We start from the raw sequence: 22953 nt of genomic DNA on the forward strand, positions 1-22953 counted from the left end.
TTCCTGTATGATCCTGCAACCACATCCCAGAGACAGAAGAGATTTCTAATGGCTCTTGCCTTGATGTACATGCATCTTTCCTGACCTCTCACATCTTCCAGATTTAGACTCTTCCTCACTGTCTTCTTTAATATTTACCGCTTTCTGGTAAATACTATCTTTAGGAAATGTGTTGCATTTTTTAAGGTTAAGGACATTTTAATAATGTTCAGAGCATTTGATATTTAAGCCTAATAGGATAAGAACCTAATCTTTCATTCTGACCTTTCAAATACTCCCTAAACTCTACAAGTCATTAACTGACAAACATAGAAAGGAACTGCCCTCTGCACACAACGGCTCTCAACCCACCTATCCATACTCATTTAGTAGCATAGCTCACTTAGAAAAATTTGGCATCCCTAAATATGGAACGTTGGTTGGTGCGGAGATCTGTGTTTAAATTTTATGCCAGTTTTCCTAATGTCAAGATTATAATTGTCAAGATTTCTACCAAACTTTCTATAGCAACAGGGTAGGCACAGCTCTGAGGACCGAGTCTGTAAAATGTGCCACTGTCGCTAATCACAGTCTGACACTCTTAAGATTAGTTTGCTCTGAAAATGAATCTCAGGAGACTGGATTGACAGAGGGTGATTCATGCTTGCAAAACAAAATGCCACATTGTTTCAGGGGTTGTAATTAACTTTCCCGCGGTACTTTCCAGGAGCCACAGTGTTTGGAGACACCTGCTGTGCTGATGTCTCCTTGATCTCTGATTCTCAGGAAGGATGGAGAAGACATTCCCTAAGCTCTCAGAGCCCTCACAGGCGACCCATCTAGGAACCTGGAGAGTCTGGAGGGGCCATCTAAAGATAAACCTTTGGGATGTAGCTATCAAGCCAGAGAAGTGTCTCTTTGTGGTTTGTCAACGACTTTGTTAAAATTCTGTGTGTTTTCTTCTAGCTGACCAAATCCTGCTCGCACACTGAAACATGCAGCAGAAATCGAATGTACCGGGTGGGAACCCTTGCTGCTGCAGACCTCGGAGTAATTAAGGGAGGTAATTAAAGATGCCTGAGACTATTTTTCATACAGTTCTTTTGCTAGATTTGATCCCCGTGAATGCAAGAGACTAGCAAAGTTATTGTCTTTTTTTCTTTTTATACATTCTAATAAAGGAAATTGCTCAATTTATGACTTCCCATTTGTTTTAATCGAGTCATTGTAAGGATGATAGGCCCTTATGGGTCTCCCCTGTTGAAAGGTTTGGTTTCCTAAAATGAGAAACTCTGGTGCGTTCTATAAAACAATGAAAGTTTCCATAGCACAGGTATTCAGATGGCTGAATGCCGAGACATCGACATCTTTACCAATACTGAGAAAGTTTATTCCTCAAATTATTCTTCAGTTCCCAATGATTTTGTGATTAATAGCACACATTTTACCATTGATCATGTGCTGATACTTAAAACATGAACTGATTCCTAGGATTTTTTCTTCAATTCCCAAAGCACCCAGATGTATTCCTGAGCCTCCGGGGTGCTGATAAACGGTACTTGAAGATCTGCAACTCGAACTGCTAGACATTTCCCATGCTGAAACAGAGAGCCAAAGATGATGATGATGATGATGATAGGTATTATTATAAGACACAGAGCTCCAGTCAAAAGAATAAAAGAAATATTTTTACTTTATATTGGTATTTAAATAGAAACACATGTAAATATCTATGTTTACCTTTATGTTATTAGCTAAACAGCATGAGCTTTCAATGAGTAAAGGGAAGAAGGAAGGCATTTGGCATTTGGAAATGATCTGTGACAGCAGAGTCCAAGTTCCTGCCACAAACCAATATTACTTATCAGTTGTTATCATTACTAACTTAAAAAAAGCAATTATTCAAAGTAAATCCCATAAATAATAGGTTTTGAGTTAGTACCACCGAGTTTAAGTCCTGGTCATTTGCTGTCCATCTTTTTGACTTTGGGAAAATTATTTACTCTGGTGGACCTTCTCTTTTGTGTGTAAAGTGAAACAAAAGAGGTGCTTCTTGGGTTGCTTAGCAGGTGTTGTGGAATGAACGTGATGTGGAAAGGGAGGAAGCTGTCTAAGATAATTCACTGCTTCATAGACGTGGAGGAACTCCACAATCTCAGTGTTAATAGACGTTTATTTGCAGTGTGATATTCTCTCTAGTTTCTAAATTTCTTTAACTCATGTATACGGATGTTTGCATCCAAGAAGACCCATGACAACTTTGAACTAAACAAAAGACAACCCTTTGAAATCATACTCCTTTTTGAAAAAAAGGAAGAAAAAGGAAAAAGAACCTGGATTACCCTTTCCCTACTTTAACTACAAATTTATTCATTTGACTTGAAATTTTAAAGGTTCAGTGCTTAATTACTCTGAAAATTACATACATTCCTGCATTTTAATGAATAAATATTATTTCATGTCCCCTTTCAAGAGGCCACACTCCAGAGTCAATTGGATTTCTTAACACAATAACTGTACTTTCTCATGAAATGAATTAGAAAATTAATTCACACAAGAAGCTTCTAGAAGCTTAACACTGTGCTAATATCTGTTTGTTTCTCAATTGAGAGACAATGGAGGAGAGACATGGTTGAATCCCGGGACTCATTTCTTTTTCAGCAGTGTGGACCCCGATAGCCTGCACATGGTGTACTGGATCGTCCCACTCGGTGGACTCAGTGGGTGTTCAAAAAAGGAGAGAACATGAAGTTGGGAAGGAAACGTGGTGGGGATGGGGAGGAATTGGAAAAGAGGAAATGAGGTGGATTTGAGCCAAACGCATTATATGCACGTATGGAATTTTGAAGCCATAAAAACAGGAGGCAGAAAGTGGCAGGCTCTCAACATCTCTCTGCTCTCGAATTCCCTCAGACGTTTATGAATTCTCTCATTGAGGCAAATCTGTGGTTGGGTCTGCGGGGCCTTCTGTTGCTATTTTTACTGACAAACTTTCAGCTTTTTCTGTCAAACTTCAAAGAAGACTTTGAGGCAGTGGTTTTCCCAGTGGCCAGTCAACTTACAATTCACAACAAGGCTTCAATCTGCTCATGAGGTCGTGTACCTGGGCCAGTTTTCCACCCCTCTATGTTCTAGATGTGTCTAGGATAATATAGGTCTTAGCTTTGGAAAAGATAGAGCATAGAGGCCTGCTACTTTCAGTTGTTAATTACGATACTGGAATTAATTTGAGTCTCTTCTTAACTTTTGATATGGTGATTGCTATACAGAGTAAGGATGTAGGAGTCACCCCAGCTCAGTCAAATCTGAGACCCCTTATAAACTGTATGCTGAAAGCACATTTCCTACTCTAATGTGGATGCATTCTAAGGTACTCAGGAAAGGCTGAATCTGGGTTCTCATACATCATCATAGGGCAAGGGCTGGTGACCAACATGGTCAGTATGCTGGTAAGAGTGAGCCCAGGGCCAGAATTCTGTCTAATACACTGGTCCTTGCTTGATTAGATTCACCTTCTAGTCTGCAGCAAAGGAAGAGACATCTGACTGCTATCGGTTTCCCCAGATGTGGAAAGGATGAGGAGGAAAAAGTTATAGGACTCAAAATCTTTTAAAAAATCAAACATTAGAAATGATGCCAGTCAACCATGTTTAATAAATATTTAAGCAGTTCACGCAGAGAAAGAAATCCTTGCTGAGCTCATCAAAGTTTCCTGTTTATAATGAGGTCCTTTCTTTCCTCATGAACGACTGAGGTTCCTCAGTGCCAGTGGCCTGCCTTCTATTTCTCTGCAAATAAACTAATCAATACGGAAAACAAATACAGGAGCTAATGGGAAGCTGAATCCCAGTAATGTTCCTGTGCCAGGTCCTCCGGCATATCAGCGCTTCACTAAGGCATTGAAGGCTCAGCACGCCCAATAAACAGTCCATGCTCTGTGAAAATCAAACAATGGTGGTAACCTGGTGGTGTGCCGGGCAGGGCAGGCAGGGCAGCCTGGCTGACGCCCAGCGAGTGCGGACAGGCTTCTGCTTTCATCTCAGCGAGCTTTGCAGCCTAGTGCTTGAAGCTCCCTGGGACGCTCCTTTATCCTTGCCATAAGGGGTCTGTGAGTCCTGATTTCAATGCCCCATCACGGTTCCCACTGTCAAAGGGGCTTCCAGGCAAGGAGTGGTTCTGTGAGAGAAGGGGCTTCCATGACAGCCTCACAGACCCCTCATCAAAAATATTAGTGAACAATTTAGTGGGCCACCCAGAAAATAAGACTTAAGAGTTTGTCCTATGGTCCTTTCTACTTTTTCTTGCCCTGCTCGACTTTGAAAGAAGACGTACTATACAGTCCATTTTCTCCATTCCAAGAGTTTCTCTGTGTTTGTATGTGAATGTGTACTATGAATTTTTCCTCTCATTCAACTACTGTTAAAATCTAATTCTTGGAAATGTTACATGACGTAACTGCTGTGATGGTTAGTTTTAACTGTGAACCTGTAGAACTGGAGAGGTGGCTCAGCTGTCAAGGACACTGGCTGCTCTTGAAGGAGACCCAGATCCAGGTCCCAGCACTCACATGGCAGCTAACAACCATCTATTTGGGGGATCCAATGCCCTCTTCTGGCCTCCGTGGACATTGCACACATGTGGCGCACTTATACATGTGTAGGGAAAACAATCATACACATAAAATAACAGTAAATAAATTAAAAATAAAGTTCACTTGCCTCAATCTAGACTCATTCAAGGACTATCAATTGGGAAGTTGCCTAGAGTAGGTTGTCCTGTACACATGTCTGTAGGGGATCATCTTGACTGTTGAGGTGGGAAGGCCCACCTGGAGAGAGGAACCATTTAAAGTGGAGGGCCATGAATTTTATAGGAATGAACAAAGTTAGCTGAGCATATGCAGCTCGTGAGCAGGCTGCATGGGTACATTCATTTCTCTTTGTCTCTTTGCGATTAGGTGCTTGAGTTCCAGCCTTGACCTCCCTTTGGTGTTGGCCAACCTGGAATTGTGAGCTGACTAAACCTTTTCCTCTTCTGTGTTTTCTGCCATGGCATTTGTCATAGCAACAGAACCAAAACTAGGACACTAGCTAGAGCATAATAGTTCTTCAAGAGCAGAAATTCCCTCCTCCTTGCTTGCAGGCCTCATGGCTTAGCATCTGTCTAGTTTAGCATAATGTTGAACAAACACGTGTTGAATGAAAAACATACATGACTGTGACATATTCCTTCCTCTGTGTAACCACTTACCAAAAGTGTCTGGCAGGCTGTCAACTTTTCCTTTCAAAAAAATTTTAATTGAATTTTTGTGAATTCCATACAATATGTGTTTATCTCATTTACATCCCCTCTGTCATCTGCATCCCCCACTCCCTTCACCCAATTTCATGTGCTCTGTTCCACATACAGGTCTGTATAGTCAAACCTGTGTTCACAGATGTCCTTCTGTGTGGGCTTTTCCACTGGAGCCTGGTTCACCTACCAAGACTCTTACCCTTAAATGAGACTGACACTCCCCCTCCCAGAAACCATTGATTGCCAATATTTCCTCAGATACTGTTCAGGTTTCTTACCCACCTCCTTGTGTTCATACTGGGATTTTGTCTGGTTTAAGTGTGCATGGGACTTGTGCATGCTGTCAGCATTCTGTGAGTTCATATGAGTAACTTCCCAACTGTCTAGAAAACTGTTTCCTTGTGGTCATCCACTACCTCTGGCTCTTATAATCTTTATACCCCACCTCTTCCCTGCTCTCCCTGAGCCTCGGGAGGCAGAAGTTGATATAGATGATCTAGTCAGAATAAGCACTCTGCAGCCTCTCATTCTCTGCCCAGCACCAGTTTTGGGTTTCTGTATTAATCACCACCTACTATATAAGGAAGCATCTCTGCTGAGAGTTCAGAGATGCATTAATCTATGGGGATAACAGTAATTCATTAGGAATCATTTATAATTCTATATCTATTTGTAAAATAATTATATTAGGCTCTCACCTGTGTCCTGTGTCCTGTCTAGTCACAGGCCCCTAGACCTGATATCAGTGTCAGAGATGAGCTCCATTTTATGAAGCAGATCTTAAATCCAATTATGAAATGACTGGTTACTCCCATACTCCCATACTAGTTGTGACACTCTTGCACGTAGTGGGCATGTCTTGCCAGGCCAGTTGTTGTAGCTCAAAGGATTCACAGAAGGGTCAGCTTGATGATTAATTTTGTCTCAGGTAGCATGCACAGCACCTTCTCATATTCTGAAAGCTAGCCAGTTGAAATGAGTTTTGAACCAAGCACCAGCTTGATTTCTCCTTGTTTGTTCTCCAGATCATGTATGTAGTGTCTTCAGCAATAGGGTCTTACTGTCAAGTCCTGGTGGGTAACCAGGACTAGGGGCAATGGCCAGTATTGTTTGAAGGTTTGTGAGACACCTTCAACAGCTTCAAGAGAGGGAGTTCGTTCTATATCCTACTCCAGGGACAATGTTCATCCATGTTCATTTTTGCCTTTCAGCAGTCAGGAAATGGAAACAACCTGGGTGTCTGTCAACTGAAGAATGGATAATCAAAGTATGGTAGATTTACACAAAGAAATGTCCTTCAGCTGTTAATCACTGAAATCATGAAATTTTCAGATAAAGGGATGGAACTAGAAGCAATCATACTGAGTGAAGTGAGCGACCTAAACGTCAAGCAGACCTCACCTGTTCTTTCTCATAAGTGGGTGGTAGATTCATATGTTTAGATATGCATACATCGATTTGGAAATCAAAAGAGCTCAGAAATCAAGTAAACAGGCAAGTGGGGGCATCCGGGGGAGAGGAGGTAGAGTGTAGTGATATAAGGGGGGCAAGAAAGTAGGAAGTGTTAATTGGGGTGGGAATCGGGAGGCGAGGGCAGAGGAGGGAATATGGGGAGGGACAGCTAACTCTAAAAGTCTTTAGAAAAAGCCATATGGAAACACATCACTAAATTACAAGCATATACATCATAAAAAGAGATTAAAAGCAGGTAACTTATAATGGGGAGACATTGCCCCTACTAGGTACCATAGGCTAGTGCAAACAAAATAAAATTATTTTCCTTTTTAACACTTTTATCTGTACATTTTAACCTCATTACTATACTTACTATACTATTTAAAATAGTTTTAAATTCTAAAATAGGAAATATAGATTTTCCTGAGGAAGACATGATGTTTGGGCATATCTGCAGGTGATAACATGATTGTGTGTGTGTGTGTGTGTGTGTGTGTGTGTGTGTGTGTTTGTGTCTTTGTGTGTGTGGGGGATTAAGGCAGCAAGCAGTGTCAGCATTACCCTGCGGCCTGTCAGATTATCTGGCAGTGATAATTGAGGTCTCCCTAGGTGCATCTTGCATCTGTGTGCTTTTCCACATTCTTCTTACTGTACTTTGTGTCCAGAGTCTAACACTTAGAAGTTATTTTAGTCAAGGAAGTCATACCTCGATCTTTTATGCTAAAAGTCATATTTTAACTGTGCAACTACCTAGCCCATTCATCATTTGACTTCTATTTCTTCCTGTTCTGAGACTGTATATCAGGTGACATCAAGTTAACCTTAACCTTAGATGCCGTCTGGCCCTTGTGTCTTTTCCATGAACACAGCGGTTTCTCCCATTTTGCTGCTCTGCTCAAATTTTCCTGCCCCTAAAGATTATAAAGTTGGAGGGTGCAGAGCACTGGGGAAGGACAAATGCACACTTTCCCAATTTCTTTTTACTAACAGGGAAACAGGATTTTGAGGGAGTGTTAAGTCCTGAAATTCTTTTAGGATGGAGTGTGTACCGTGTGTATAGTGATCACAGGATGTGTTCAATAGGAATGTGTAGGAAGCACATCAAGACCAAATCCATTGTAAGAAAGCAGGGAATGGTTAGTGCTAGAGTGCAGAGGGTGAACATTTCCACTCAAGAACATCAAGTCCTGTTTTCACAAACCCTGAGCAAACAAATCAACCTGTTCACAGTCATCTCTAGATCCCACAGTCTCAGGTCACATCCCATGATCCCATCTCTGTCTGACAGGCCATTTCTTTCAGATATTTATCAACTGAAGTTTCTCTTTGGATGGAGGAGATGATTTTGGAATGGACATTCAGACTTACTCTTTTTTCCTCTGGCCTTGGAAGTTTGAATGTCAATTCTTTCCTTTCAGTGAATGTAGGCCCCATCCCCAAATTCCACTGCTCACGAAGACCTTTGTCTATTTTATTTACCTGTCTGTGCCGTAGCCATGTACCAACTACCTTATCTAATGCAGTTTAATCAAGGGGGACTCTGTCACTGCCTTCTTGCATCCCTTCTCCACAAGGCAGAAAACCAGCTTTGACACTCTTCGCATTCGGACCCTGCCTGCCTCAGCTTTGACATGCCTCCTCGTCCTCTCACTCTCGTGCTCACCTTCCCATCTGCAGTGATCATTTGAACCTGATACACTGACGTGTGCCACTCCCTCCTTTGATTTCGACCCTTCTGGAACTCTGGCTGAGGCTCCGTTGGCCACCTTGCTTTGTTGTTCAGTCTTTCTTCCTCCTGCGTCCTGTGTCTGCTCCTCACCCTGTTGCACATGCACACACATACATGTAAACACATGTACATCACACACATACACAAATGCACAAAACATAAATCCATATACCCATACCCACATATACTCATATACACGTACATACACACATTCACAAAATATATATACACAAAATATAAGCACATGCCTACCTACCTAAACACACACACACACATGCACACAACACAAATACCCACACAATCATGGACTGACTCCCATATCTACATCCACACATACATGCACACACAGCCACATAGACACACACACACACACACACACACGCACACAACACAAATGCCCACACAATCAGGGACTGACTCCCACATCTACCTCCACACATACATGCACACACAGCCACATAGACACACACACACACACACGCACACAACACATTGGCCCACACAATCAGGGACTGACTCCCTCATCTACATGCACACACAGCCACATAGACACACACACACACACACGCACACAACACAAATGCCCACACAATCAGGGACTGACTCCCACATCTACCTCCACACATACATGCACACACAGCCACATAGACACACACACACACGCACACAACACAAATGCCCACACAATCAGGGACTAACTCCCTCATCTACATGCACACACAGCCACATAGACACACAGGCGCACACCTGCTTGTACATTCTTCTCCGTCTCACCTCCCCTCTGGATGCTGTCCTTCCATCTCCCAGTCAGTGTTCCTGACACAGACTTCTCAGCCTGTTCTGAACCCTTGCCCTTCCTCCCTCCCCAAGCTTCAGGTGTATTTCTGTTTCAACAGTTATCAAGGTTGATAGATTCCAAACAATTTGGCCCATCGACTTCCCTCTCGAAAGTACTTTTGCTTTTGACACCATTTTTTAGTTTGGGTTGTTATTCTGGCTTGTGATTCTCAATTTCATGTTTTTCCTATATCTAACCTTTAAATTCTAGCTTGATAGACACATCCTATACTGTTTCGTGTTCTTTCCTCTACAAAGGCGTCATTGGAGATCTCAAACACTTCCTCGGCTTATTTATCATCTATGGAATGAATTCTCCCAAAGGTGCATCCAAATTGTCTACTCATTCTTGTCTGTCTCTCCACCCATACATCCATCTATCTAATCCATCACCTGTCATCATCTAGATCTACATTTCTCCATATATCTATATACCTGTCTGATCTATCATCTGTCATCATCTATGCCTACATTTTTATATACATCTGCATACTGATCTAATCTGCCATCTATACATATATCAGTATACATACATCTGTATACTGATCTAATCTGCCATCTGCCATCTTCTATATGTACATTTGTACATGCATTTATATCCATCTATCTACATATTTTGGAGACAGAATTTTGCTATGTATCTCAGGCCAACCTCAAGCTTGCAGCAGTCCTCTGGCCTCTGCTTATTCCCGTGTTTGAATCATAAGCATGTACAGCCACACCCAGCTCCAAATTTTATACTGCACATTCATTTCCTACTTTTCTACCTTACATATGAGTCAGACAACTCCGTGCGGGAATCCTTTATACACTTGCATATAAGCATTACCCAAACTGAACTCATTATCTCCTTTATCCTCGATTTTGCTTTGTTCTTGCCTCTCTGTGCATGACATTGTCCTTCCTCCTGTACCCAGTCTGACAACATGCACATCATGCCCTCCCTCTGTAAGTCTTTACACAGTGTGAGTTATCCATGCTTCCAGTTCTGCTAAACACCCACAATTAGCTGCATCCAGGTTTATATACAAAGCTAATTGAAAAGACAGAGCACCATAAGAGTGTCTATATGGAAATCTAGTTTACACTCTAGAGCTTGGGAAGGGGATGGCCTATGCTTTGATTACTGAGGATTATTCAAGTATGGCAAGTAGGAGTTGTGAGGGGAGGAAATTCCCTCCAGGAGGGAAGGTGTTGCCTGTGTAAAGAGCTACAGTCCGGAGAAAAATGACACAGCCAGGAATTAGAAACAAAATATAGAAAAGAAAATATAAAGTATCTGTTAGATAAAAACGTGGCAGGGGTCGGGATCTCCTCGAAACAGAAACAGAGGGGACTCTGGCAAAGTGAGAGTTTAATGGTTTGGCGGGGCTGGGCCTCAGGTAGGTGTGAGGAAGAACCCACAGTCTAATGGCTGCAGGGGGGTAGCTTATAAAGGGACAGAATGTGGAGAAAAAAGAATTTTTTTCTGCTGCTTGTGGCTGTTTGGGGGCTGCTCATGGAGGGCCTGGGGTCTGTACCTGGTGAAACTTATATGGGGAAACATCTGCTATAAAACATGTTTTCTATAATTACAGGTTTCCAGGAACCCACTGCAGCTAATGGCTTGGGAAGCCTGTTTGTCAGCCTGTGGAGCTTGCTCTGGTGATTGCAATGCGTTGGGTCATTAATTCCCAGAGCTGCTTTGGTCAGCTTGCAGGTGGCTGGGAGTTGGCTGACACAGTTCCTCTTAGGGGCCTTGTGGTTTCTGGGTTTGGGGTCTCCTGGATCTGAACCCTATGAATATCAAGATAAAGAGAACAGGGAGAGGAAAAGCTGCTAGAGGAAGTCAAGGCCAGTTCACATGGGACTTTGGGTCTTGCATCAAGAATTTTAGTGCAAATGCTTTGAGGAAGATGTTGGCTATGGCTTGTTGCATATTTCCTTATTGCATTGAGGAATGTCCCCTGCATCCTTGGATTCCCCGTGGCTTCTATCATGAAAGGATGTTGGATTTTTGGCATAGCCTTTTTCTGCATATAATGACATAATCGTGTTTTCTGTCCTTGTGTCTGTTTATGTGGTAGCTTACAATTAGTGATTTATGAATGAGCCATTCTTGTATCTCTGGCATGAACCTGGTTGGATCACGGTGGACAATGTTTTCTGTTATAGTCTAGCATTCAGTTTGCAAGTGTTTCATGCAGAATTTTTGCATCTCTGTTAATCAGAGTATGGCCTAACTCTGAGGAAGATTTAGAAGTGTTTCTTCTTTCTCTATTTTACAGAATGATTTGAGGAGTATTGGTGAGTGTTCTTCTAAAAGGTCTGGTAGAAGTCTAAATTGTATCCATTTGATGTGAGCTCTTTTTAGTTAGGAGATTTTTAATTACTTTTCCTATCCCAGTATAAATTATTCATTTCATCTTGATTTAATATTTTTAAGTCATTAAGTCATTTCATACATATCAGGAAATTTGTCCCCTTCTTTCAGATTTTATGGTTTAGTAGAACATAGATTTTTAAAGAATGCCCTTACGGTTTTCTAAATTCCCTCGAGATCTCTTGTAATGTTTCTCTTCTCATGTATTTATTTGGACCCTCGCTCTGTGTTTTCGTTAATTTGTCTAAAACTTTATCAATCTTATTAATTTTTCAAAGACCCAACTCTTGGTCTCACTGATTATTTGTGATTTTTCATTAATTTTTATTTCCTCTTCTTGTGCTCTCTTTTTTGTTTGTTCTTATTTTCTAAAGTCTTCAGGTGTGCCATTAAATCACTAATCTGAGATCTCTCTAATTTTCCGGTATAGGCACTTAGTGCTATAAACTTTTCTCTTAGGACCACATTCGTTGGGTCCGGTGAGTTTGAGTATGCTGGGTTTGCATTTTCATTCAATTCTAGGAAGTTTTTAAATTTCTTCTTTGATTTCTTCCTTGACCAATTGTCATTCAATATTATGTTATTTAGTTTCCAAGGTTTTGTGTACCTTCTGATGGTGTTGATACTTAGTTTTTACTCCTTTCTGGTCAATAGAATGCAGGGTACTATTTACATTTTCCTGTATTTTGAGATTTTCTTTGTGTGCTAATAGCTTCTTAAACTAGAAACATTATAAAATGCATTGAAATGGAGTTACCCTATACCTGGGGACAATGCCTCTACCAGATACCATGAGCTACTAAATAAAAAGCCCAATGCCAGGAATAGACTACCTCTTTTGGAGTTGTTGTTGATAGGGCCAGAGCAATTGATATCAACCCTCAAACAATAGTGGCCACTGTCCTTGCCCTTGGTTACCTGCCAGACCTTGATGGTAAGACACTATATACGTGTCAGAGAACAAGCAAGGAGAAATCAAGGTGGCACTGGTCTCAGAGCTCCAGCTCTACTGACTAGCTTTCACAGTGCTGGAAGGTGCTATGCTTGCTACTGGAAGAGATGAGAAATCCTCAGCCTTACCAAGATGCAATAATGACTGGCCTGGTAAGATACACCCACTGTTGCAAAAGTGGGACCAATACCATGGGAGCAACCAGCCCCTTTCTGTTCGGGTGTGACGGCCACTTCACTGAACTGGCACTGTATTTAGGGCCAAGAACCCATGGGTAGACTGGTCACAGGTCACAAGGTAGAAGCTACTCATATTATTTTGTCAAATGGACATCAGATTAAACCAATATCTTATGCCTTATGGTTATAAATTTAGATTAATGAGTCTCTCAGCTCACACCAGAGAAGCTTCCTCTTGCAGTTGATGGCAGCCAACACAGAGACCTACAACTGATTAATCTTCAGTGAACAAGAAACTGGATTACTTTGTCCTAAATGGGACACACATATCATACTGTGATGGCTAATCCTAGGTGTCAACTGGATCTGGGATTAACTAAAATGAGAGAGTCTTCTTGATTGGATCATCTGAAGCTGGAAGACATGCTCTAAATGTGGGTGTTACCTTCTGATGGCACCCCGTATAAAAGGCCATGGCAGAGGAGAGTGCTTGATTTTGCTGCTTTCCTTCTCTCTCATTGCTTGCTTGCTTGCGTCTTGCTGCTGTAGACTGAAGACTAGGTGATCTTTTGTAATTCATCAGACCATCAATGCCAGATTGGGACTACTGAGACCTCCAGCCTCATGGACTGAGCAACTACGGATTCTCAGCCTCTACAGTGTGGCACAGCCATTGTTGGACTACTTGGACTGTATCCTGTGAGCAAATCTGATAAATCCATATACACATATATTTGTATATATGTATATATTCATTCTACCGATTCTGTTTCTTTAGAGAACCCTATTATGCAGACCCTCTCCTTCCAAGTCTCAGGGATCACGTGGAGGAGGAGGAGGTGGAAAAGAGTCAGTGGTGTAGGGTGAGTATAGGAAGATCTTGTTTTCTGAAAAAACCAAATAGGGAAGTTGAACTTCCCATGTACTCACAGTACTTTTGACAGCATGTGAAAGACCTGGTCAAGCTCAAACCAGGAAAAATCACAATATGGATTGGAGTGTTAGGCAAGAAGCTCCTTGCAGAGAAACTATTTGGCAATTGAAGGGCTGCTGGGAGAGGGGGCTTCAGTTTTCTTTAAGGGTGTAATGCCAGGTATGTTGAGCAGGCTTCAGAGGTTAGACCACACCCAAGAGCATTTGTGGAACACAAATTGTACTACCAAGTCCCTCCAAATGATGAAAAATAATAAAAAAGTGAAATTGGGAATGGTGGTAGTAGAGATGGGGGGGATCTGAATATACACTGTATAAAATTATCAGTGAATCAGTAAAATATTTTTAAAAGAATTTTAAGCTTTACAGTAAGTTCTCTGCAAGAGTGTGGCTTGGTGGTGTGTCTTGTGCTGTCTGTACAACAGGGGCTAGCTGATTTTATGGTATTGTTTTCAAATACACACATCTGGACGCTCAGGTACCTGCACACACAAATCTATGAGACCCAGGAGCGAGCACTTCCCCTCAACCTTCCCTTCTGTTACTCTAGGTGTTCCATTCTGTTCCTTTGGAATGACTGACCATTTAGCAAACAGCAGGGCTTTGACAACATGAATAAAAGTTATTTTTTTCTTTAAAAGATCCTTCTGATACATTCCAGAAGATAAAGCCTTCTGAAGGTCGTCAGTCTTTATATATTCATGTAGATTTGGTAGATTTATATCCAAGCATCTTTTTTTTTCAACTCACAATATGGGGGGGGGCAGTAGGCAGCTGCTTCCAGGTTTGATCACCTCTAATTAAAAGGTTCTGACAACTTCTATTAGTGATTTGGGGATTTTATTCTAATTTCACAAATGCTGAATGCTTTTCTTTGAGAGTGTCCTTCAATGTCGCAGCTGGGTGAGGATCACTTCCAATGAGCACCACTCTGTTTATCACCAGATTTCATGATTTCAAAGATGATTTCTGGGAAACATCTTCACCTGCTCAGTTCTTCTCCTTATCATGGGAAGCAGAGAGTCTCAGCTGACATAGTGATTAGCAACTGCTCTAACAGGTTTTCGTGGTTTTCCCATTATTGCTGTGCACTGCATTGAATCCCAGGAGCTGGGAGCTGAGCATTATTAGGACATAAAACCTGAACCATTGCAGAATTGCCTTTCTATGGCGTATTTGTCATTTACTGGCCATGTCTCTATTGTGTGTATGTCTAACTAGGGAAGGCCAGGGAATTCACACAGAAATGAATTCACAGGCGTCGAACTTGCAAAATTGCTTTAGTCCACTTAAGTCACGTGTAATGCGGCAGTGGCTGGGGCCAGACTCCAAGCTACAGGATTGTAGTGTGTTCTAAAACAAACCTGACATCATGGATTGAATTTGGTGGTAGCTGAGTGGTCTTGATGACTGATTAACTATATTATGTAAGGAGTTTCATCGGCATATCCTACCACAGTTTCCCAGCCTTGGGAACTGGATTGTCTCCGGGGTAGCTTAGTAAGAGGGCAAAGACACACAGATAGTTACATTCACATGGAATGAGAACAGTGAATATCAGCTCTTCTAGCAGTACTAGAAAAACACTTGAGGTTTGTCTATTCCTAGTGTTCTAAATGAGAGCGTTTAAGACCTAAAGGACCTTCTAACAGCACAGGTACCTGGGTAATAACAACTTTTTTGTTGTTATTGGAACATGAATCTAGAAATTGTGGTCAAAGCATCAGGCTTTGTCCTGTGAACCTTTATAGCCAATTTTCCCTTTGTGTTTATCAGGGGCATTTACTGTTATCCCTACAATGTGGGAGATCAAGCAAAGTCCAGAGTCTCCTGAAAAGGCCTCTTAGTGAACACCTTTTCCACAGGAAGGTACTTCCTTCTTGCCATATTTTATAGTAACAAAGTTTCATGACATTTATGGAAGTGCGAAGTGCGTGTCATGAAGCAGATGGCTTGGTAGCCTGTTTTAGTAAGCTCATTCATATCTATCCCATATTAAAAGTTTTCCAAGTTCATGAATTATAAAAGAATGCTAGACGCTGTATAGTCCAATGAGTCCTTTAATTATTAAAATTAGAAGTGCCAAAGGATTCCAACCTGAGTGGAAATTTAAAATGGGCTTTGAATCAAGATAAAGACACTGAATTGGATTCCTGTGAAATTACTTCTCTTCAGGAGGTACAGGGTTTCTACTAGTATTACAAGAACTAATTCAGTTTTATCCTTTATTACTTCCTGACAAAGCCTCCGTGAGAGCTAAACTTGTATTACAAGGACTGTTAACTTCCCTCTGAGCAGGAAGCACTCTCCCCTAAGTGGGTACTGTTACACGCTGTCCCTGTGTCTGGGAAATCTTTCCTCAACTCTGGGGTGCTCAACTCTCAGAACCTACCTAGACACACATACCTCCCCCAAACAACGCTTCCTTTAAGAACGTTCTAGGGGCTGGAGACAGCTCAATTGGCAGGGGGCTTGCCTAGACCTAAAGCCCTGAGTTCCATCCCCAGCTCTGCATAAGCCAGATGGGGTGTGCTCCTATAACCCCAGAGGATGAGAAGGTGGACTAAGTAGTGAGTTCAAGGTCAGCTTGAATATCTGAGACCCTGTCTCAAAAAACTGAACCAAAGAAAACATAACAAGTGCCTCCTAATCCCTGCAGTCCCCTGTGACTTCTTTCTCCCGCATTCCATCCTCCTGGATGTACTGCCACCTGTTGGTCACTGGTAAAGTTGATGTCCTGTGTTTCGTTAATCTCTCTATAGCTCCATGTCTCCCAATGAAATTTCTTACAAGTAGTGGCTCCATGGTGAATATTTATTGAATTTTATTTCATCATCATTATTGTTGTTATTGTTGTTATTTTTTTGAATCAGGGTCTAACTCTGCAGCCCAGGCTGACTTTAAACTTACTCTGTAGTCCAGCCTAGCCTCCCACTCATGGCTTTTGTCTTGAATCTGAAGAAAATCAAGGCTGTGTTTGCTTGTTTATGATGAGAAAACATGGTGTTGATATGGATTTCTGGGATGAATCAAGATACCAGAATGAGTCAAGATAGCTAACTACAGACATCTGGAGGGCTATGAGTCAGCACAAAATAATTGGCACTGGATGTCCAGGGACCCCAAATGTAAACAGTGATATAATCCATTATATGACCAGTTTTTTCAAGAAGTCACCTTTGTGTGATTTTCTTTAAAAGTCCTTGTGACCAAGGACTTATGTGCTGCTGCCCAGTCAGTGTCCACTGCTCAGTGGCCTGTGTGCCCTAAGCTCAGAGCAAATAAGACAAGTCTTCTGTTCCAGTGGCTCCATGAATCTTTTCTAATCTCCTGACTCTCCATTCCTGGCCCGCCAAATTGTCCTCTACCTCCAAATACTGGGATTTCAGGCATCTGCCTCCTCGACTCACTGTGACTATTACTTTTCAAGTTTCCCATGAAAGTCTAAGGTGTTACAATTGTAGGCATCCATCCTGCCAAGCCCCTGATTGCATATAGTGAGCATTCTGTCTGCACTGGTCCCCAGCAAGTGCTGAGCTGATTTCTGCTCTCACAGCTTCTCTAACCCCTTACTTCTGGCACAGTGTTTCCTGCTCCATTTCCTTTAACACCCAGCTCTATCTTTTCAAGTCTTATTTACATGGTCATAGATTTTACTGTAACTGGCAGAATCTCCAAGCTTTACTCATTTACTCTCCAGCACCTACTGTCCTCCAGCTCCTAGGCATTAAGTGAGAACTAAAGACTTAACGATTAGTAAGTTCTAGCTGGCACCCTCAGGCTGCTTGTGGCCTCATAAGATGAAGACAGAGCTCTTCAACAAGTAGAAGAAGGAGGATAGGGAGAAAATCAAAGCCTTTAACCCTGCCCTCGTCCCTGAAAGTGATGTGAGGAAGTCTTTTTCACCCAGCAGCAGTCAATGCTTTTTTGTGACTTGTTCTTCAGATTGTTGTAATGAATTCAAAGTGCCGCCGTTCCTCCCCCAGCTGCTGCTTCTAAAATTGGTATCTGCCCTTATTACATTCATTTATTTGGGTGTGTGGGAGCATCTGTGTTACAGCCTGGGTGGCGCTCAGAGGACAGTTTGAGGGTTGGCTCTTTCCTTTGACCATGTGGCTTCTCTGGATGGAACTCAGTCTTAGTGGCAGATTCCTTTACTCACTGACTCACTTTACCATCTCCTCAACTGTTTGACATGAAGATTTTAACGGTTACATGCTGATCTTCATTCATCAGGACATCATAAATAATCCCACATAATAAAAAATCTACTCATGCCTCTTGTGCTGGGCAGCTTTCCTTGTTAGCTTGACACACCTGGGTCGAAGAAGTCTCAGTTGAGGAATTGCCTTCATTGGACTGGCCTGTGATCATGGCTGTGGGGCATTTTGTTGGTTGTTGAGTTATGTGGGAGGGCCCAGCCCAAGGTGAGTGGTGCCATCCCTGGGCTGGTGGTTCTTTATTATATAAGAAACCAGGTTGAACACAGAGCCAGGGCAGTAAGTCAGTAGGCAGCATTCCTCCATGATTTACGCTCCAGGTTCCTGCCCTGAGTTCCTTTCTTCCTCAAGTTGGTTTTGGTCAATGTTTTTATCACAGCGATAGAAGCAAAGACAGAAATTGGTGTCAGAGGGTAGGAGATTGCTATGGCAGACCTGAGCCCGTTGTTTTCGGGAGGATTATGGAAGTTTTTGGAGCTTTGGACTGGAAAAGCTGTTAAGTGTCTAGAGCTCAGTGAGCTGCTCTGTAGGAACTTGGAGAATTATGTTGAAAGAGGTGCGGATAATGGAGGCCCTGCTTGCAAGGTTCCGAGAGAAGCAGAGACCATGAGGGCTGTTTGTGTGATATTTTGAACTGAGAGTTCATATTTTCTATTCAGTTGGGGATGAGGAGTCCACCGTGATTAAGAAGAGACCAGAACCACGGAAGTGAAACCTTTGCTTTACCAGGACAAATTGATGCTGCTTAGCTGGGGATGAAAAATCAGCTGTGAGTAGCAGGAGACCAGCATCACTGTGGTGAAATCTCCTGGGAACTATTTCCTCAGAGTCAGCACACTGAAGTTGGGGTTCAGAGGGGGCCCAAGGCTCAGTCTCAAACTGGAACCAGGACTTGGTAATGTGTAGCAGTCTCCTACATGGCTCCGGTTTTGAAGGCATGAAGGGGTCATGGAGAGCAGCTGAGGTTTTGCACCCTGAGAAGCCAGGAAAGGTCATTTCTGAAGGTGTAGCCTCAGTTGCAGATGAGACCCCCACATATTGTTATAGGACAATGGGATGATCACCAGGGGCAGTCACTGGTGTGGAGTGGAGCTACCCTGAGCCTGCAAGACAGGCTGTGTTGTGTGTGCTGTGAATGGCAGAGCCAGAGACATGGAGCTGCCCAAGCCCTTTGGAGCCCAGAAGATAGTGAGTGAATCCCAGATGTCCAGCCTTGAACTACTTTGCTGGACTTTGGTTTTGCTTAAGTGTGCCTGATTCTTCCCTTTGAAGTAAGATAGTACTTAACATGCTTTGAATTTTATAGGAGCCCACAGACTTCTTTAAATTTTTAAAATTTTTATTCTGTGTGTATGAATGAATTACTTGCATGTGTACAGGTTCATCCATGTCATGTAATACCCATGGAAGACAGAAGAGTGAGTCAGATCCTCTGGAACTGGAGTTGGGATGGTTGTTAGCTGCCATGTAGGTGCTGGGAATTGAATCCAGCTCCTCTGCAAGAGCAGCCAGTGCTCTTAACTGCTGAGCCCTCTCTCTACCCCTAACATTTAAAGAGAGACTTTGAACTTTTAAAATGTTTAAATTTTTTAAGGACTGTGGGACTTTTGAAGTTGTGCTGTTTTATGTTGTAATACTAATATTAACATGAGATGTTGGGTATAATAAATGGATGGGTTGTGCTTTAAAGTAATGTGTCTGTGTGTCAAGTTGATAAGAGGTCAATTGTCCTGGATAGCTTTAGTTGTAACCTTGACACTCTTGGGTCTTGATAGAAGGACTATCAGCTGAGGAATTTCCTCCTTTGGATTAGTCTGTGGCCATGTTTGTGGGGCATTTTATTTACTGTTGAATGATATGGGAGGGCCCAGCCCATTGTGGGTGGTGCCACCCCTGGGCAGCTGGGTCCTGTGCTGTATAATAAAGCAGGGTGAGCACAGGTCAGGGGAGCAAGTCAGTAAACAGCGTCTCTCCATGGTCTGTGCTCCAGGTTCCTGCCCTGAATTTCTGCCTTGACTTCCCTCAGTGATGAACCTGGGAGTTGTAAGATGAAATAAACCCTTTCTTCCCCAAGTTGTTTATGGTCAGTGTATTTATCACAGCAGTAGAAGCAAACTAAGATACCTCTGGTATTGCAAAAACTCAGTTTCCATTAGCAGAAATATAAACATGTTGAATTATTTCTTAGACAATCTTGAATCATATTCATAGAAAAAAATTATTTCATTGTGAAACTCAGAGAAAAACTCTTAAGTTTAACCATGAACATCATAGTTTGACCTTTTTCTTATTTATCTATGGAAAACCCTAGTATATTTATAGGTGAGGACAGAGTTAGGCATATAATGAAAATGTTGGTTTCACCGTATGGAACTCTAAGTTCTTATTTTTCAAACTGAGATAGTTAAAACACGTTTCTAATATAGTTTAATAGATAAATTTGTTTCCCGGTTAGTATTCTGATAAGGATGATTATTACCTTAATAGATGGGACACCTGAAAACCAAATGCATAGTTAATAAAACAGCCAACAGGGACTGTTGGTGTGGAAAGGTGAACAGTAAGGAGTGAGTCAGACTTAGGGAGCTGCAGATATGCAAGAGGAGTAATGTGGAGAGTCAGTGTGCGAAATGGGGCTATTGCTGGAGTTAGCCTTGCACTGTGACTGGAAATACACTGCAGGTGTCCATGCTGGGTGTTCATACCCTAGAAGGGACACTTATGCCTGATGATGGTGCATTATGCACTTGACCTTGCTAATAATTTCAGTATGTGTATCAAACACGGCTGGGACTCTCAGTCAGGGTCAGAGCACTTACCTACCATGGCAAGGCCAAGGGTTCAATCCCAGCACTGCAAAAAAATAAGTAAATGAATAAACTGTTCTATTCAGCTTGAATACATGAAATATGAAGCAACTCTGACTCAGTGATTAGCTTCACAGCACTAACGACAGCGTTAGCCTCGTTCTAGAGCCTCTTCAACCTTGGTGATCTTTTCTACAAAACCAAAACCCAGGCCCCCTACAGCCACTGGGCCTTTCTGGGGTCCTACATGATAGGCATATAGAAACAGCATATACAAAGAATTGATTTTATTTATTCAGATAGCTACTTTTATGTTCTTTCCTTAGTGCTCATAGAAATAAAAGCTTAATTTCATGAAGTTTTATGTCTCATAAAATGTTAGTCTGAGGATAAATGTTCTACCCCTAAACACCTTAGGAATACAGAAAGACCAACCATTGCTTGATCTCTTAATCTCTTAATCTCTGCAGAAAGTAATTAAACCTGATCACTTTGGAACCTCACTGTTGGCCACTTAGCTGTAGCTAGTCAGGTTAAATATGCATTCTTAGTGACTAATTTTACATAATATTATGTATAAAACACACATAATTTAATTGAGATCTGCATTTGCTCATAAAAGTATGATTTACAGCAATTAAAAGCAGATAGTAAAACCTTTTTTCCATCTTAATTTCTAAACCAAGATCTGATTGTGTGTTAATACGTTGGTTGATTACAATCAGGTGGACAACAGAGGCAGTATTTCACATAAGTACAGTATTAATGGTCTGTCCCAGGAGTGGCTCCTTCCTATGTATCACTTCTCCACCTGTCTAAATTACAGCTACTCCTAGGTGATCTCTCTTAATTAGCAATCAAGAAGATTATCATGGCACATTTATGAATTTTTAAAAAATGTCCTTCTAAAACTTGACCAGGAAAACGTATTGTTCCTTACCATAAAATCAAAAGATTGTCAAGTCCCCTTCACATCCTGACCTCCCAGAGTCAAACCAATTACCAGCCAATTTTTTATAATGAGCAATCATATAATCATAAGATTGGAAGAGACCTTGAGAGGGCGCATGGCTCACCCTTCCACGCCAGTGTGGGCTGTACTAAAATTGTCTGGGAAAGCAATTCTCTACCACTTTCCTTGACATTTTCAAAGTAAATGAGCCAGAATCTCCTGACCTGTGACCCACAGTGGTAACTTGTCCCATAGGACACCCTGTGTTGGCTCTGTCCCAGCTCCTCTCAACATTTCCTGTAATCCTTATCTCAGTGTAGAAACTGTTGATTGCCCCTACCAAGGGCAGGAATTCTCAATTCAATGAAGAATATGTCAGATGGCTAAATTAATACCACCCCAAACTAGATCTGCTAATTGAGATAGTGTCACTAAAAATCCAGAGACCATAATGACCTTCACATTAAATACCTATTTTCTGTATCACCTCTGCTGTTTCTAATTTTTTTTTTAGTCTTTTTGAGACAGGGTCTCCCTGTAGCCCCAGCTGTCCTAGAATCACTATGTAGACCAGGCTGGCCTTGAACTCACAGAGATCCGCCTGCCTCTGTCTCTGAGTGCTGGGATTAAAGGCATCCACCACAATGCCCAGCGTTTATTTTTTTTTAATTTCCATAAAAGTAAAAGAGGTAACAAATAAACAGTTACATCTTTGAACTATTATCCACAATATAAGCTACTTCATTTAGTAATAGTGGAAATCCAATCTTTGTAATATCTCTGGTATTTTCAAATTCTTTGAAAGGAAATTTTTAGTATACTGGTCAGAATTGAAAGAACTTTTTCTTAATTTTTATAGATGTAGCTAAGTATGAGCTCAGAAAATCAAGATTAAATCTCATAACCATATTTTGTTTAAGTTACTTTACTCCATTAAAATTAACAGGTATCTGAACCAGGCACAGTATCACATGACTTTAATTCCAGCATTTGGGAGACAGAGTCAGTCATAATTCTGTGAGCTTGAGGGCAGCCTCGTTTACAGAGCAAGCCTCAGCAGGGATTACAAAATAGATGAGCGGATAGCTACTGCTGGTGATCTCCTCTAGGCGCAGAGCGTGCGGGATGAGTCATGACCCAGGGGCACACACACTCCTGCTCTCCCTGCCTCTTCATTGTGCACTCAAGCAATCAGATACGAAGACGTCAACAGATAGTCACCTTCAATAATGTTCTGTGGCAATTTTCCTAAG

The sequence above is a fragment of the Nannospalax galili genome, unplaced genomic scaffold, assembly GCF_000622305.1.
Source record: "Nannospalax galili isolate Female #2095 unplaced genomic scaffold, S.galili_v1.0 scaffold387, whole genome shotgun sequence".
Classification (NCBI taxonomy): Eukaryota; Metazoa; Chordata; class Mammalia; order Rodentia; family Spalacidae; genus Nannospalax; species Nannospalax galili.